The sequence below is a fragment of the Cygnus olor genome, chromosome 14 (genome assembly GCF_009769625.2).
Source record: "Cygnus olor isolate bCygOlo1 chromosome 14, bCygOlo1.pri.v2, whole genome shotgun sequence".
In the NCBI taxonomy this organism is placed as follows: Eukaryota; Metazoa; Chordata; class Aves; order Anseriformes; family Anatidae; genus Cygnus; species Cygnus olor.
The window spans coordinates 19,036,023-19,050,795 of NC_049182.1; the positions used below are offsets into that span (position 1 = coordinate 19,036,023).

A 14,773-nucleotide genomic window follows, 5' to 3' on the forward strand; every position below is an offset into this window, starting at 1 on the left:
ATATTCCACCTTGCTATTAATAGCGATGTTTTGTTGGAACTTGTATAAACAGATTCCTTTAAAAAAGGGAAAGGGTGCTTTCATCAAAAAGTTCAATTATTTTTTGAAGTAAATCTAACGTTACTTAAAATAGAAGATTTTTACAGATCAGAGTATGTGAGAGCTTCCCTCATTCAAGGAAATTGTCACCTGAGAACATGACTCAGTCAGCAGGATCTGGATTTAACTCAGCTTATGAAAGCAGCTCTTTAACTTCGAATTTTAAAATTGGCTGTAGTAGTGTGTGCATGTATATATGTTCATATATTAATTTATACATATACTAATATACATAAAATATATGTATTTGTGTATTTATATTTATATATTTTATATTTTTATATATTTATATGTATGTGTAAGTATATGTACATATACTAATAAAAGGATTAAAAGATTTTTAACACTTCCTCCCTAGGCATATAAGCATTTGGACTGATGGCACAAAATAAGTATTCTTTTAAAAAAAAAATGCTTATTTTAAAGTTCAAATAAAGTACAACACTAAGATGATATTGGAAACCTTTTTTTTTTTTAATTATTCCTGGAAACCCGCAATTGTTTGTAGGAAAGCAGGAAGATTTATTTGGTTGGGTGTATTTTTGTTTGTTTGTGTTTTGCATGGTGGTGTTTTTTTCATAACTTCCTAAATATATTTTCTGGGGCAATTAAACTATTTAAAAGATGAAATAAAATAAAGATATCATTATTAGTCTGACACATTTTGTATTAAAAATAACCCGATATATTCCAACTAAAATTCTGCATTGTTTCAGACTTCTCCATTTTTTAAGTGTCCATAGTCCAATTTTAACGTACTCTGGTAATTTAAAAATAAATAAAACATCAAAACTTAAACAATGCTTGCTATTTTTGTATCTCTAACTGGCATTGTTGTTCAAATAATGAAAACACAGGGCTGTGACAATTCCACTGTAACAAAATTGTTTCCCTGACTGTATAGCTCTCACTGTTTTGGGACCGCCAGTTTGCATTGTACTTTCAGATAGAAATCAATATCTTAAAGCAGTTAACAGAAAGAAATTAAGTAAAGAGATGGATAAGTAAGTGCCTCATGACAAGAGTTCTGGCTGTACCAAGTTCTGTTCTTATACAGGTTTCATATTTAAAAAAAAAAAAAAAAAAAAAGTATAATGGATCTTACTGTAGTTAACTGGCTGCTTTCACACGCCATATTCTGAGCTGTTTGTTTCAAATGCCTCCGCTCATCAGAGCTGGGTTGTTGTCAAAGGGCTAAGCCTGTGTTTGTAACTGGTAAATGAATATCTCAATAGGAAAAGAATTTCAGGGAGAAATACTGATAGAAGTGAAGCTAGACTTTTCTGTGACCTCTTATTTTGTAGGATAATTCTCTTATTGTTCTTTTTGAATGCACTTTTAAATGCACTGAGAAGAAATAATATACAACAGAGGAAATAATTGTGGTAGCAATATAACACGGCAATGGTCACGAGCCTAAAGTCTTAGGTCAATTTTAGAAAGTTGACTGCATGATGTTAAAATGGAAGGGACTGAGGGAAATTTGACGTTGATTCTTATCAACAAACAGCTGGTGTTGAGTGTTCTGTGCTTCAGGACAAGGCCAGGAGATGGGCCACTTTTTTCCTTCAGTTTGCCCACTGGATGATTTACACTGATACTTAACTGTACCTTGTGGTGTTTCAGGCAATTACTTGTGGAAAAATGACAGGAAAATTGTGATCTGTGGATTCACAAGAAATAGGTATTTTCGTGGTAGGTAAAAGTTGGAACCTAATAAGACTGATGCAATAGACCATGTGTCCCAATGGTAGGTGTGCTGAGAAGCATAAGTGCCTACTACAGAAATGTTATTAATGATAGAGCACTGTAAGTCTACTTGGCATAATGTACTAGGGGGACTGTGCCAATGAAATGCAGAATCTCTGCTGCTTAGATATATGGAGAAATATAACAAGTCTCAACTCTGCACACATCAAAGCACGCTGCCTGGCTTGAGGTTCTCCCAGTTTACAGGGTTCTCTAACAATATCTGAGCTTAATGACCTTCAGGATCATTAAGAAATTGTCAGGCAAAATAAGAAAAAAATTGCAATGTATTCTCTTTTATGGTGGAAATTATTCCTCACAAGTTTACTTTTGTAGATTTTTACATCTCAGCATGATGTTTTCATAAACCTGGTCCTTAATGTCTCTTGCAAATGACGAGAAGGGTACTGCTGCTGACCACAGCCGCTGCTAGCCACAAGTCTGAATGCTTTCCATTCTCAGTCTCAAAAAATTCTGAGGCTCTTTCTAAATAATCTTGATTTCAGGCAACTCTGGAAATGATGGGAAAAAAAAAAAAAAGACTTTCATCTTTAGGGCAAGCATAAATGCTGTCCGCTCTGAAGCGCATTATACCCACAAAAGCAATGATCACAGATTTCTCCCCAAAGTAGATGAGTAAGTACCCCACCTTACAGTGGAGCATAAGAAGCTGTCCAACTTGCCAGCTCTGTGGTCTGAGCTCTTGCCAGCTCTCCTAAAACTGGAGTATACACACTTCTAGTTGCTGTAGCTCTACTGAAATCTCTGCAGCTTGCCATCTTTAAAAAGTTTTTGCAGGGTGGCTTCATATGTATGAGTTCTGAAGTAAAATGTATAGTACTTCTGCCTCTCAATGTCAGCAGGGTATCTACTGTCTTACAGCTTCTTTCAGTGATGCTAGTGGTTATCTCCAAGGGGAGTCTTCGCATATCTTGTCATTAAACAATTAGCTGATTAATGCTTAGAAATGATTTTGTAGAAGCTTTCTTTAGATTTCTCCAAACAGTATTTATTAGATGGTAAATAATTTGGTTTGGCTTTTTTTTCCCCCCTCCGGGGGATGGATGAGATTCATGAATTTCATTTTTGTCATCCAAAGTACGTTTATATGCGTTTCAGGACACATCTAGCATTCAGCTTGCTGGTATTAACTCTGCATTTTGAATTCAATTGGATTTGAATAAATGGATTAAGAAGTGAAAACCCTTACCTGAAAATCTGCTTAAGGCTGAGGAATGAAGATCCCTGATTCTGCTGGTTATATCTGGCATACTTGCTTGCCTTTAGCATTTCCACTATTAAAGATGAGAATCTTACAGGTGAGAGCAGAGGCAATTCACTCACTATTCATAGATTAGAAGCTTGATTTTTAAAATTCAGCTTTATAAGTTGTAACCTGAAAAATGGTTACGAAAAGTATGCCCTATAGATGGGCTTCCAGGCCTATAAGCAGTTACCAGTACACTGAACCACTTCTGATAACAAAAATTATTTTCAGTAAGTAGTGAGGTACATGGAGCACATCTCACCTTGACTATGTGGCACAGGTTGTAGTAACTAAGCAACTTTTTAATAAATCCAAATTAACAAATGGCAAACAGAAATATAATTTAGTCTGTTTCAAAAGCGTCTTTTTATTCATGCATCACAGATGCTATTACATGACAAGCCACATGTTAATTTACTGATTTTTTCTTCAATTATTACCTTAGAGAAATAATAGAGAGAAAAAAAAATAGAAATGCAGTGGGGCAAAGACATTGAGCTGAGAGTAACAAGAAGTAATGACAGCTACTTTTTGTTTCAATGTTATAGCAAGAAGTTGCTTTTCCAACTGAAAACTGAGAGTATGCATAAAGTCATAGTACAGGAAAGATTTTTATGCAGTAGAAGCAACACGAAGATGGAAGGAAGATGATATAGCTTGCAGATGTTATAGCTTATAAATACCATCGCCAGCATTTAAGACATTGCTTTTTGTTCAGTACATTTTTATTACTCCATATAATTCCGAAAAGGAGAATACAACATTGCTGTGGTTTTCATAGGTAAACTTGCTTCTTTCCAAGTAACCTGTTTTAGAAATACACATTAGGTGTCAATATTCACCTGAATATGAAAATGTTCATGAGCAGTGAAACAGTATATGCACAAGCACATGAATAATTGGCTGTATTTTGAAGACAGAACTAGGAGGTTTTAATGTTATATATTTCATAATACTTGCAATTGAGAAATGATACTTTTCAGCAAAAGAAAATCTCAGAAATCTTGATTTTAATTGAGCAATGAAGTAAGGTACTTGCCATTGCAATGGCTAAGCAAAAAATTTTACCTTGGTATTTTTCTCTGAGCATCCTCAGCAATCTGTACGGTCTGCTGAAGTAGTAATCAGTGTTTCTGAAATACAGCTGAACTAATTACTTCTTTCAGGAGTTCCAAGAATATACATATACCATTTATTAGTAGGAATTTTCTTTCCTGTAAATTAGATAAAGGATATTTAAAGCTAGGTTTCCAGATGAAGCGGTAAGTTGTCTTTCTGTCACAGATCCTGGGACTTTTAAATTATGGGATAAGTAGGTGATCAACAGCTTTTGCTGACAAAAAGGGGAAAATAGCTGAGCAACATTGGGGAACCTGATTAAGAGTTTTTAATCACATCTAAAAGACAGACTTCCTGTTTGTGTTTTGGTATTTATGCACATTCCTTTATTCTTCCATATTTGAACACAGACATTTTTTCTTGATAAGCTTACTACTTGATATGTACATTATTTTCTTTCAAGGCTAAAACCTTTTGGATGCTGACAGTATAGTAGTAGCTGATTGGACTTGACAGAAGGGAAATGGACCCATTGTCCGACTTCCTTTCTGACCAGGGGTTTGATATTCACACTCGTTTCCCCACGTTCAGACATTCCTAGTAGGATGTGCATCTCTTCAATACTAGTCATCATTTTGTTTCATTTCATGCTGACAGCTAGTGTCTGTTCAGTATAAGTCTGATCATTTCTTAGCTGGGAGTTCGTTATGATACCTTAAACAGACATTCAATATGTTCCTTCAATCACTTGTTTCTCACAGCTGATCTGGCTCAGAGCAGTCTCCTGTTTGTCTTGCACTTGGGGACACTACTGGAATTAAACTTTCCATGTGACTCATTTTCTTTATGCTCTGTTCTCAGTGATAACTTTCCCCTTAATTTTAACATAATGATTAGATATAGGATCATGGGATGCCTTTGTACACAAATGAGCACAAGTGTATAATTTCTGCTGCTTTCAGTGTGAATCCAAAGAGCACAAACCACTTGCCTTTGACATGCATTACAGTGTCTCTGAATCTGGTGCCACGATTCCAGTCTCGGAATTGTTTTGGCCACCAATTGAAACATACCGTTGAAACTGCTTCACAAACAGCGTTATATGTATTAGCAGCACCAAGTTATACTCATCACAAATCTCCTTTCACCTTTTGCTTAGGTCAGTGCTTGTTGTCAGGTAGCATTTTGCTCAATGGTAGCCTTTGTGGTTTTGCAGTGTCTAAGACAAAATAGTGTGAAGTGTCTGTCACCGTGAATCTTTGATTCACCCTTGGCAAGAACCTATAAAGGTTGCCAGTGATGACAATGACACATTGAGCAGAAACCAGAGAACAGATTTTACTGGGAAATTGTGATTATGCCTCTAATAAGATAACACTAATGGTTTATACTGGAGCATGCCTGGTGGTTTGTGTGCAACTCTTAAGGCATTCTTGCAGTCCCCCCATCTGAGGTCCTCCCATAAGAAGAGTAGAAATACATAATTTAAGGACTAGATTTCTGGTCCATTTGTTTTGTGTCTGTGGAGACATAGTAGTGTAGAAATACCTGATGCATCTCTGATTCCAGAAATGGCCTAGCCAGTGAGTCAGGGACATTGGTGCAAGTTAGTTTACTGAGAACTTACCTTAAATGTGTGGCAAACCAAGACTATTATGTTCACGTCTCATTTCCCCTGTCTGTGTGCTGTAAGTAATGTAAAAGATTATCCAGAAAAGAAGAGGAATCTTTCCTGTAGCAGTCTTACTGGCTAAAGTCAAGTAAAATATATTAAAAAAAAAAAAAAAGAAGAAAGAAACAAGTATGCAAGACACAAGACTGTGGTTAGACAATATAAATAAAATAAAATAAAATTCTGTTTTGGGAATCTTTCACCTGGAATCAAAAACGTTATAGCCTACTGACAGCAGCACTGGTCATGAATGGTTCTGGTCATTCAGACTCATTCAGAAAATGTGATGGGTTTATTTTATACTGGATAGCTATGTCAGATTTTGATTATTCTCTGCCATGAGCATAAAGTCTCCATTGAGTACTCTGTTTAATTTTATAGAAATTACTCCCTTAGTTTCTCTAAATTTTTACAGAATAGTCTTTCTGTGTTTCTTAAGCTCTTTAGATAGAATGATGGGAAAAGGATACAACTATCTATAAAACACATTGTAGGTTGGGCCTCTAAGATATATATCATTCTGGTGATGTTCTGTTAAATTCCTTAAAGCCAAATTTCTATAGTGACTCACTGGAATGGTTTCACACTTAAGGATGTATGGAAACAAAAAGGAGGCCTAACAATTTTAGAGGGGTAAATTTCTCCAGGCTTGTTTCACATGAGAGTTTTGTGCTTTTATTCTTCAATGGCTGTAATTGATTTCTGGAAGATTTTTTGGGGGGAGCAGGGGGGAAGCACCTGCTATAGCAATAAACTATCTCCATGTAATCTCCATGGGGATTAAGTTGTCTGAGGTTCTCAGCTGTGTATATAAAAAGGTGGTTTTCTATAATGCCCACCTAAGTCAGGTTGAAATACTCTTGTTTTCATCAGTGGGCCCTGTAGGCCAAATTCAGTTCTGGTGCACTTCTAGTGAAAAGAGCATTTACTCTTGGGAAAAATGTGGCCAGAATTATTTGAACTTAAAATGATTTCTAGAAAACAGCATATTCTCTTCACTATCTCCCTAAAAACAGATAAGCTTTAAATGACACTAGCTTTAAGATCAGTCCTTTCTCTCATCCACTCATTCTCTAAGTAGTCACTGTATATGATAAATTGAGTAATAGTTGCTGGTTTTAATCTAATTGAAACATTCATCTTGCACATTCTTTAAATATAGAAAGCTTCTCTCAATATTTCTTTAGGTTAGTTGTTAGTGTGTTTCTGATGCATTATTTCATGGATGAATGATTTATTCTGGCTTACTTTGGTGCCTACATTTATATCAATATGTTTGTTATATAAACAGTCAGGTCTCTTTGACTGTGAAGGCTTTGTTGTCAGCAACTCACTAGCGTGAGAGAGATCCAATTTGTTTCCATCCCAGATGAAGCCACAGCCAAACTGCAATGTGTCTTGCTCTATGTACACACTGCATAGGCACAGAAGTGACAAAGTCAATGGAAAATACAGGGGCTAAGCTACAAATATTAACAGGCAAACTTTTTTACAAAGTGCTTAAACTCTACCTTCTGTACTCCTAGGGATGGATGGCCAGTATAGCTTTCCTGTCTGCTTGACCCCTGCAGTGCCCACAATCCGTACGACTTAGGGAGGGAACACTTGCAACAATGATTTTGTCCAACCTGAATTAAATAACTGAGGCATGCTTATATTGAGAACTGATTTTATAGATCTTATTTGCCTGATTTTAAGTGATTAGATGAAAATAATAATAATAATTGAGAAGAAAAGACAAAATAATTGAAAGCAAAATTGAAAGAAAATAATTGAAAGACAGTCAAGTATATTCTAATGAATTTTTTAACTTATCTTGTAAAAAAGATTTCTGTGGGTCTTAGCATTGAAACATTAAATGAACAGGTTTATTGTTGCAAAGGAATTTTTTTTTTCTATAAAAAATTATTTATACTTCTATTATTTCTATTTCTATATTAATACTAGTGATTAGCAGGAAAAAATGCTGAGGCCACATGGGAGTGTTGAAATACCAAATTCAGGTACTCAGTTTGGGGAAATCAATTTTTGAGTCATGCTTTCAAAACATCTACGCACAAATATTTTTGCTTCTTTCTCTAAATTTTAGTGTGTGGCTCAAGCTTTCAAATTCACAGACTAACATGTTTATTCCAATGTAATTTAACTGCTTTGTGATGGAAAAATCAAAGATTTTGAGTTGCTCTCATTTGAGAGAGATCCTTCCAAATAATGTCATGCTTAGCAGTTACGGCTTCATGCTGAGCCACTCCAAAAAGTTAGAACCCAGTTCTTCCAAACTGTTAACATTTATGGGTTATATTGTCTTCAGGGAAAACTTGCCCTGATTATAGGACCTCACACACACAATCCAGGATTATTGCTTTTTAAACACTACTCCTTACTCCACACTGATTCAGCAGCCCTGTTCAGAGGATACATGTCATCATAAACACACATATGGTATGGTGTATTTACTCTGACAGTACTCTTGCCTCTCTTCTTGTCTGTCAGTATGTCCCTACCTCTGATTTTCCTCCCATGCCTCTTTTCACTCATCCTCTGATAATGTCCACATTTTATATGAGGACATATAAAGGTATGAGGATTTTTCTTCTGTTTGGGAGGTCTTCAAAGAGGTCATGACTTAAAGACAAAAACCCGGGTCGCTGGACTCTTAGTCTCTTTCATCTTTCTCTTTATGGGCATCACTTTTTTTTTTTTCTTACATTACAGGGAATGTAAAAAAAAAAATTGTTAGCTCTATTTGAGCTCTTTGTACAAAGAAACTCACAGCAGCACTGAACAGTAGAAACTGCTTCCTCTCCAGATTTTAACATACTATTTTTCTCAGTTTGATCTATATTAATATGATATTTAGGTGGAATAGAGGTAGTTGAATGAAAATAGTTCTTGGGTTGGGGAGGATATGAGTTACATTTGCTGCCACCAATGATGTGTTTTGCAGAGAAAAACTTGTTTTAAAAATATTGGATGGAAAGACATTTACCCTCTGCTCCTTTGGGCACAAATTATATTATATCAAACAAGACATTCCTGGAATGTCCTGGAGAATTGTTTCTCAGAACAAATAATTCTTTGTGCTCTTCTACGTTTGCAGAATAGAAAAACGGTGTTTTACTCTGACAGAATTGGCAAGTCAGTTAGAGGGATGATGAAGTCTCCTTAGCAGCCTTCAGTGTAAATTGGTGCAAATTGCCTCCTTGAAGGAGGCATGGCAGTTATTTCACTAGAAATGGGAAGCTAAATGAAGCCCAACAACTAGACTATATTTATGCAATGATTTAAATTGGCTTATTGACAAAGGCTGTATTTGTAGTTATTGCAGTTGGTGTTACAAAAAAGCATATGCTTACTTTTGTGCATATCAAAACTCATTAAAATCCAAAAAGATGAATTGAGCAGGAAACTATAAAGTCCCCTTAGAGAGTTTCCAAATTGCAGAAAGAGCTGAGCTTTATCCAAGACAACCTGATAACGTTTTTTCAGTTTTTATGCTTACAAATAACCTTGGTAGTAATTTGACCCTAAGTTGGTCTGAAGGTAAAATGTCTCTAAAGAACATCTGAAAGTTCAGGTCTTTGGCTTCCATTTCCACTTTTCTCTCATCAGTGACTTGGCTGTCACTTTCTTTTTGAGTCTCAGTTTTATTCTGCCATCAAAATCCTGGTAATTGTCTAGAGTTTATATGCAGTTTGTTGTATAGACTGAATTACATTATACTGTTATACAGTAGCACACCAGTTTTGATTTTGACCGGTGGGTATCAAAATTACCATCTGACTTGGACCCTTGTATGATCAAGTATACAAATATGGTCTATTTTAATGTTTATGATGGTGATGAGGTTTTCCTCCTGTATTATTCTCTGGCAGCACAATGATATGATACGCTTCTCAGGCTCTGCATTGAGCTATATTTGGAAGGCAGTGCTTAAAGTTGCACAACAAGTTGCCTTGTAACAAAATTTTCATTACAAGGGTAGAACAGTTCTTTATGTATAAGTAACTGTGTATTACATTGGTTTGGGCTTAACTTTTCTGATAATAGGGTCCTCAATTTCTATTATCTGTTTAGAGTCTGCAGTTCATTATGTTCATCTGAAATTGTTTCCTGCGTTATTGTTGAATCTGCCACTGATATTAAATCCTTAAAATTAAAAATCTGAAGAATTTTAGCTAGAATTAAAAATAGGTATCTTTTAAAGATTTCAGCAATATATAGAGCAGATCATAACACTTAATGGTTTTAAGCTTTTTCTTTTTTTTTTTTTTTTTTTTTTTTTGTTTTCTTTGGGGAGAGGTGTTTTGTATTCCAAATACCTTCTGCCAAAGTTAAGTTTTCTGTGTGCATATTAACAAGCAACTTAGCTGATTAATAACTAATAAATAAACCTACTCTAGCTTACTCGGTATTTTTGATACTGATTTGTTCAAGTTTCTATACCAAGAATATCTAAATCAAACCATCATCTCCATCTCCTCTTTGCCCACACCAGTGTCTATTAGTGTGACAGTGCTACTTACTATCTTGCTTGTTTGACTTCTGTATCACAGAATCACAGAATTGTCTAGGTTGAAAGAGACCTCCAAGATCATCTAGTCCAACCTCTGTCCTAACACTAACAAGGCCTCCACTAAACCATATCACTAAGGGCTACATCTAAACGTCTTTTAAAGACCTCCAGGGATGGCGACTCAATCACTTCCCTGGGCAGCCCATTCCAATGCCTAACAACCCTTTCAGTAAAGAAGTTCTTCCTAATATCCAACCTAAACCTCCCCTGGCGCAACTTTAGCCCATTCCCCCTCGTCCTGTCACCAGGCACGTGGGAGAATAGACCAACCCCCACCTCTCTACAGCCTCCTTTAAGGTACCTATAGAGAGTGATGAGGTCTCCCCTGAGCCTCCTCTTCTCCAGGCTAAACAACCCCAGCTCCCTCAGCCGCTCCTCCTAAGACTTGTTCTCCAGACCCCACACCAGCTTTGTTGCCCTTCTCTGGACTCTCTCGAGCACCTCGATGTCCTTGTAGCGAGGGGCCCAAAGCTGAACACAGTACTCAAGGTGCGGCCTCACCAGAGCCGAGTACAGGGGGACAATCACCTCCCTAGACCTGCTGGCCACGCTGCTTCTTATACAAGCCAGGATGCTGTTGGCCTTCTTGGCCACCTGAGCACACTGCTGGCTCATATTCAGCTGCCTATCACCCAGTATTCCCAGGTCCTTCTCTGCCAGGCAGCTTTCCAACCACTCATCGCCCAGCCTGTAGCGCTGCTTGGGGTTGTTGCGCCCCAGATGCAGGACCCGGCACTTGGCCTTGTTGAACTTCATACAGTTGACCTCAGCCCATCGGTCTAGCCTATCCAGATCCTCCTGCAGAGCCTTCCTTCCCTCGAGCAGATCGACACACGCGCCTAACTTGGTGTCATCTGCAAACTTACTGAGGGTGCACTCGATCCCCTCATCCAGGTCATCGATAAAGATATTAAAGAGGACTGGCCCCAGCAGTGAGCCCTGGGGGACTCCACTAGTAACCGGATTTGGCTCCATTCACCACAACTCTTTGGGCCCGGCCATCCAGCCAGTTTTTAACCCAACAAAGCGTACGCCAGTCCAAGCCACGAGCAGCCAGTTTCTTGAGGAGGATGTTGTGGGAAACGGTGTCAAAAGCCTTACTGAAGTCAAGGTAGATCACATCCACAGCCTTCCCCTCATCCACCGTATATTTAAATTTAAAAACACTGTCGAGGGAAGTTGAAGAGTGTTTAGAGTGGGGTAAGTCTGTTTGTTTCCATCTACTAATTCATTCTGTCCTGTCATCTTTCTTTATTTCTCCAGATATATTTGGCAGGGAGCAGAAATGAATATGGCTGTGTTCTGTTGAGCAGCTGCCACTGCCTCAAGCTGTTTCGGCAGTTCACCTTGCCAAAACGCTTCTTCTTTCCAGTTTTCTCACCTTGAACAAGGGAGGAGCTTTAGAGTAGTGCTTGTCATCTAAAGGTTACTTTGGGACTAGCTGGCTTAGCATCACAAGGTGAAATATTTTCTTCATCCTTAAGTGGGGCAGAAAATTATCAGAAATTAATAAACAAAAAACCTTGTAAACTTGCATAGGCTTAACTAAAATGGTTTTTTAGACATTTCTGCTGTACCTTCAAAGTATATTTTAAGTTAAATTGCAAAGTGTTGTTAAAAATTGAAATTTATCATTTAAATAAGTTCTATATCTTATTATGCTACCTAGAATTTTGACTTTGTAGTCATATTGAGCTTGAAAGCTTATCACAACTGATCTTACCAGTTTGTCTGAAAAACCCATGATTTCTGAGTAGTAATTCAAAAAATAGCAGAAAATATCCAAGCAGCTCTAGTGGCGGGAGTTCTTTCATATGTTTGTAACTTTATAACAATAAATACATAAAATAGGTATTTACTTTATCAACTGTAACTGTCTTGTATTTGTTTTAAAATCTTCTGTTTAAATATTATCATCTTGCTCTACAGACCTCAAAATCACATTTTTCAGTGAGAGAGAAATTGTTTCACACAGGTTACAACATGAAAGGTTTATGAGCACAACTGAAAATCTATAGTATTTGAAACTATGAAATGATCTGCTTTTTATTTTGGAGTTTTTGACTTATGCTGCGTCTGTCCTGTGGTGCACAGGGAGAGGTCTGGTCTCCCCAACTTGTTGTCCGCTTGATCCACTGATAGTAGTGGATCCCTTCCTGCTCCTGTGTAATTTTTAATGTGATGTCTGATGTGACAGACACGGTTTAATGAGAGTTCTGATAATGAATTCAAACTTAGCTTTGGAAAATGAAAAATTGGTAATTAACTGAATGTGATGTGGTGACTTATTAGTTAATGTAACAAACAGCCATAGTGCAGTTTGCTTTTTTAAAACAAATATTTGAATTGTTTGAAAAGCTATTCTGTAATGCAAGCTGTAGATATTTTGTTCTTTTTTTCTTTAATTGCAACCTCAGTTTACTAAAAAAATTACTTGCAATATTCCTAAGAAGGCAGGTTTCAAGACATTGTCAAAAGTTAGGTTATGTCTATCAATAGGGATTTGGCTATAGAGTTAAAAGCAGCTAACTTTTCTTCTCAGTTATTATATAGTTATTCATAAACTTAGAGGTTATTCCCAATTCATAGCATAGAATTGCAAGTCATTAACAGATTGCTGTCTTTGCTTGAAGTGAATCACCATGGATTTATTTACAAGTTTAATCATGTTCCATCTCTTATTCCAATGCCTATAATTTTATCTTATACAGGAAGAAAAAAGCATTAATGAAGTCATGTTTATACACCCTAATAGTTAGCAAGCACTATTTTAATGGCAGTCATTGTGTATAATAGAGGGTGTTGTTGGAAAGCTGCTGACTGCGAACAACATTTAATTAGAAATGTAGCCCTGGAGCAGGAGGTGAACCTGTGCTCTTAATTGCCTCTGTTGGTGGCTATACCCTAGAGCACATTAGGGCTGGGGGTTTCTGGGGTAGCTGGGGCATGGTGAGAACCTGTGGGTGAGAGGCTCTGCTGCTTTGGGCCAAGCTAATCCTCCAGCTGAAGCCTGTTGAGCCAAGGGACCCAGCTGGCCTCACTCGTTTGGTGTGATCTCACCCATCCTTCCTACAGATCCCTAGCTGCTAGAATGCTGTTCACCCAGTTACACTTCTCTGGTAAGCAGGGCTTGTAATGGGAGTGGAATTAGCTTAGCGTTTTTTCTATAATTTTCTCATTAATTTTCCTACACTGAAACAACTCTGCAATTCTAGGGAGGAAAATAAAACTGCTAGGGAGTTTAAATTTTGCCTCCCTTGAAATAAAATTTCTTCTTTTTCAATGGAAGAAAAAAAAATAGGCAAATGATAAGTTGTTTTCTAATACCCATTCTCAGAAAACAGTATTTTGCTGAAAGAAACAAACTGGAAGTGGTTTTACTGGGTAATCTAAAGGATAGGCTAATCAGCTTCTTCTGTGAAACAGTCCTCTGGAGCTTTTTGTTTTTCTGTCTGCCACAGGTAGTTCTAGAGCACAAACTTTGAAGCCAGGTATGTTTGTTGGTAGTGCTCATTGGAATAGCTAGGAACAGTAGGAAAGCTCCTGACCTACAATTGGAGACTTTGGTGCAACTCTGTGACAAAATGCAGCTCAAGATGCGTTTGGATTCCTTGCAGAAGACATTTTTCAGGTGAATCCTAAATAGGATCAATAAGGGTCCTAGGTGATGGTAGAGACTTCAAAACAGAGCTTTGCTATTGTTAAAGTATATGGTGTGCATTTTTACTCTGTATACTCAAATAAAAACTATGTCTGGTGACTGAGACATTTTGGTTAATAACATAAGCAGAGGGGTTTTAGTTTCTCTTGTGAAGGGAAAGAAATATTTCAGAAGTGAAAAGGATAGGTGCTGAAAAAAATGCCTTAGTTAACAGATTTGTCTGAGGGCGTTTGAACCATTCTTATCATTGTTCTCTGTGCGCAGGAAACTACAGCACAATGCTCTTCGTTGTCTTGTTACTTGATTAGACTTTTAAAAAAACAGTGGAGCTAATTATGCTAATTAAAAGGGGAATTCTGTTAAAAATTTGGCCCTGCTTATTAAAAAGATAACTATTGAAAAACAGAGTGTACCATTGATCCCTTCAGTCTGATAATTTTCCTCCTACTGTGCCCTATGCTGCATACTGTAGAACAAGCACGACTGCATCAAGCACCTCTCTGTCCAGTATTTCACCCTGCCTGACAAGCACCTGGAGTCTTAAAGTGTGTTGGGCATCATACTGCAACAAATGCCAGAAATGTCTGTGACATCCATATGTCACAAGCTAATTATTTTGAGGGAAGCCAGTAGAAAAATCCTACTTGGGGAAAGGTCCATCTAATTCTTTTAAAGCTAGCAGTCTCGAGG

The 14,773-nt window shown here is 37.1% G+C and overlaps 1 long non-coding RNA gene across 2 annotated transcripts in view; it reads left to right on the plus strand.

The window, feature by feature from the left end:
* Positions 1 to 13,365: 13,365 nt before the first annotated feature.
* LOC121077967 overlaps positions 13,366 to 14,773 on the plus strand; it is a 65,913-nt gene continuing 64,505 nt past the window's right edge. For both annotated transcript variants that reach the window (XR_005824393.1, XR_005824394.1), the window contains exon 1: positions 13,366 to 13,541. This is a non-coding gene — a long non-coding RNA (uncharacterized LOC121077967). The remainder of the gene's footprint in view (positions 13,542 to 14,773) is intronic.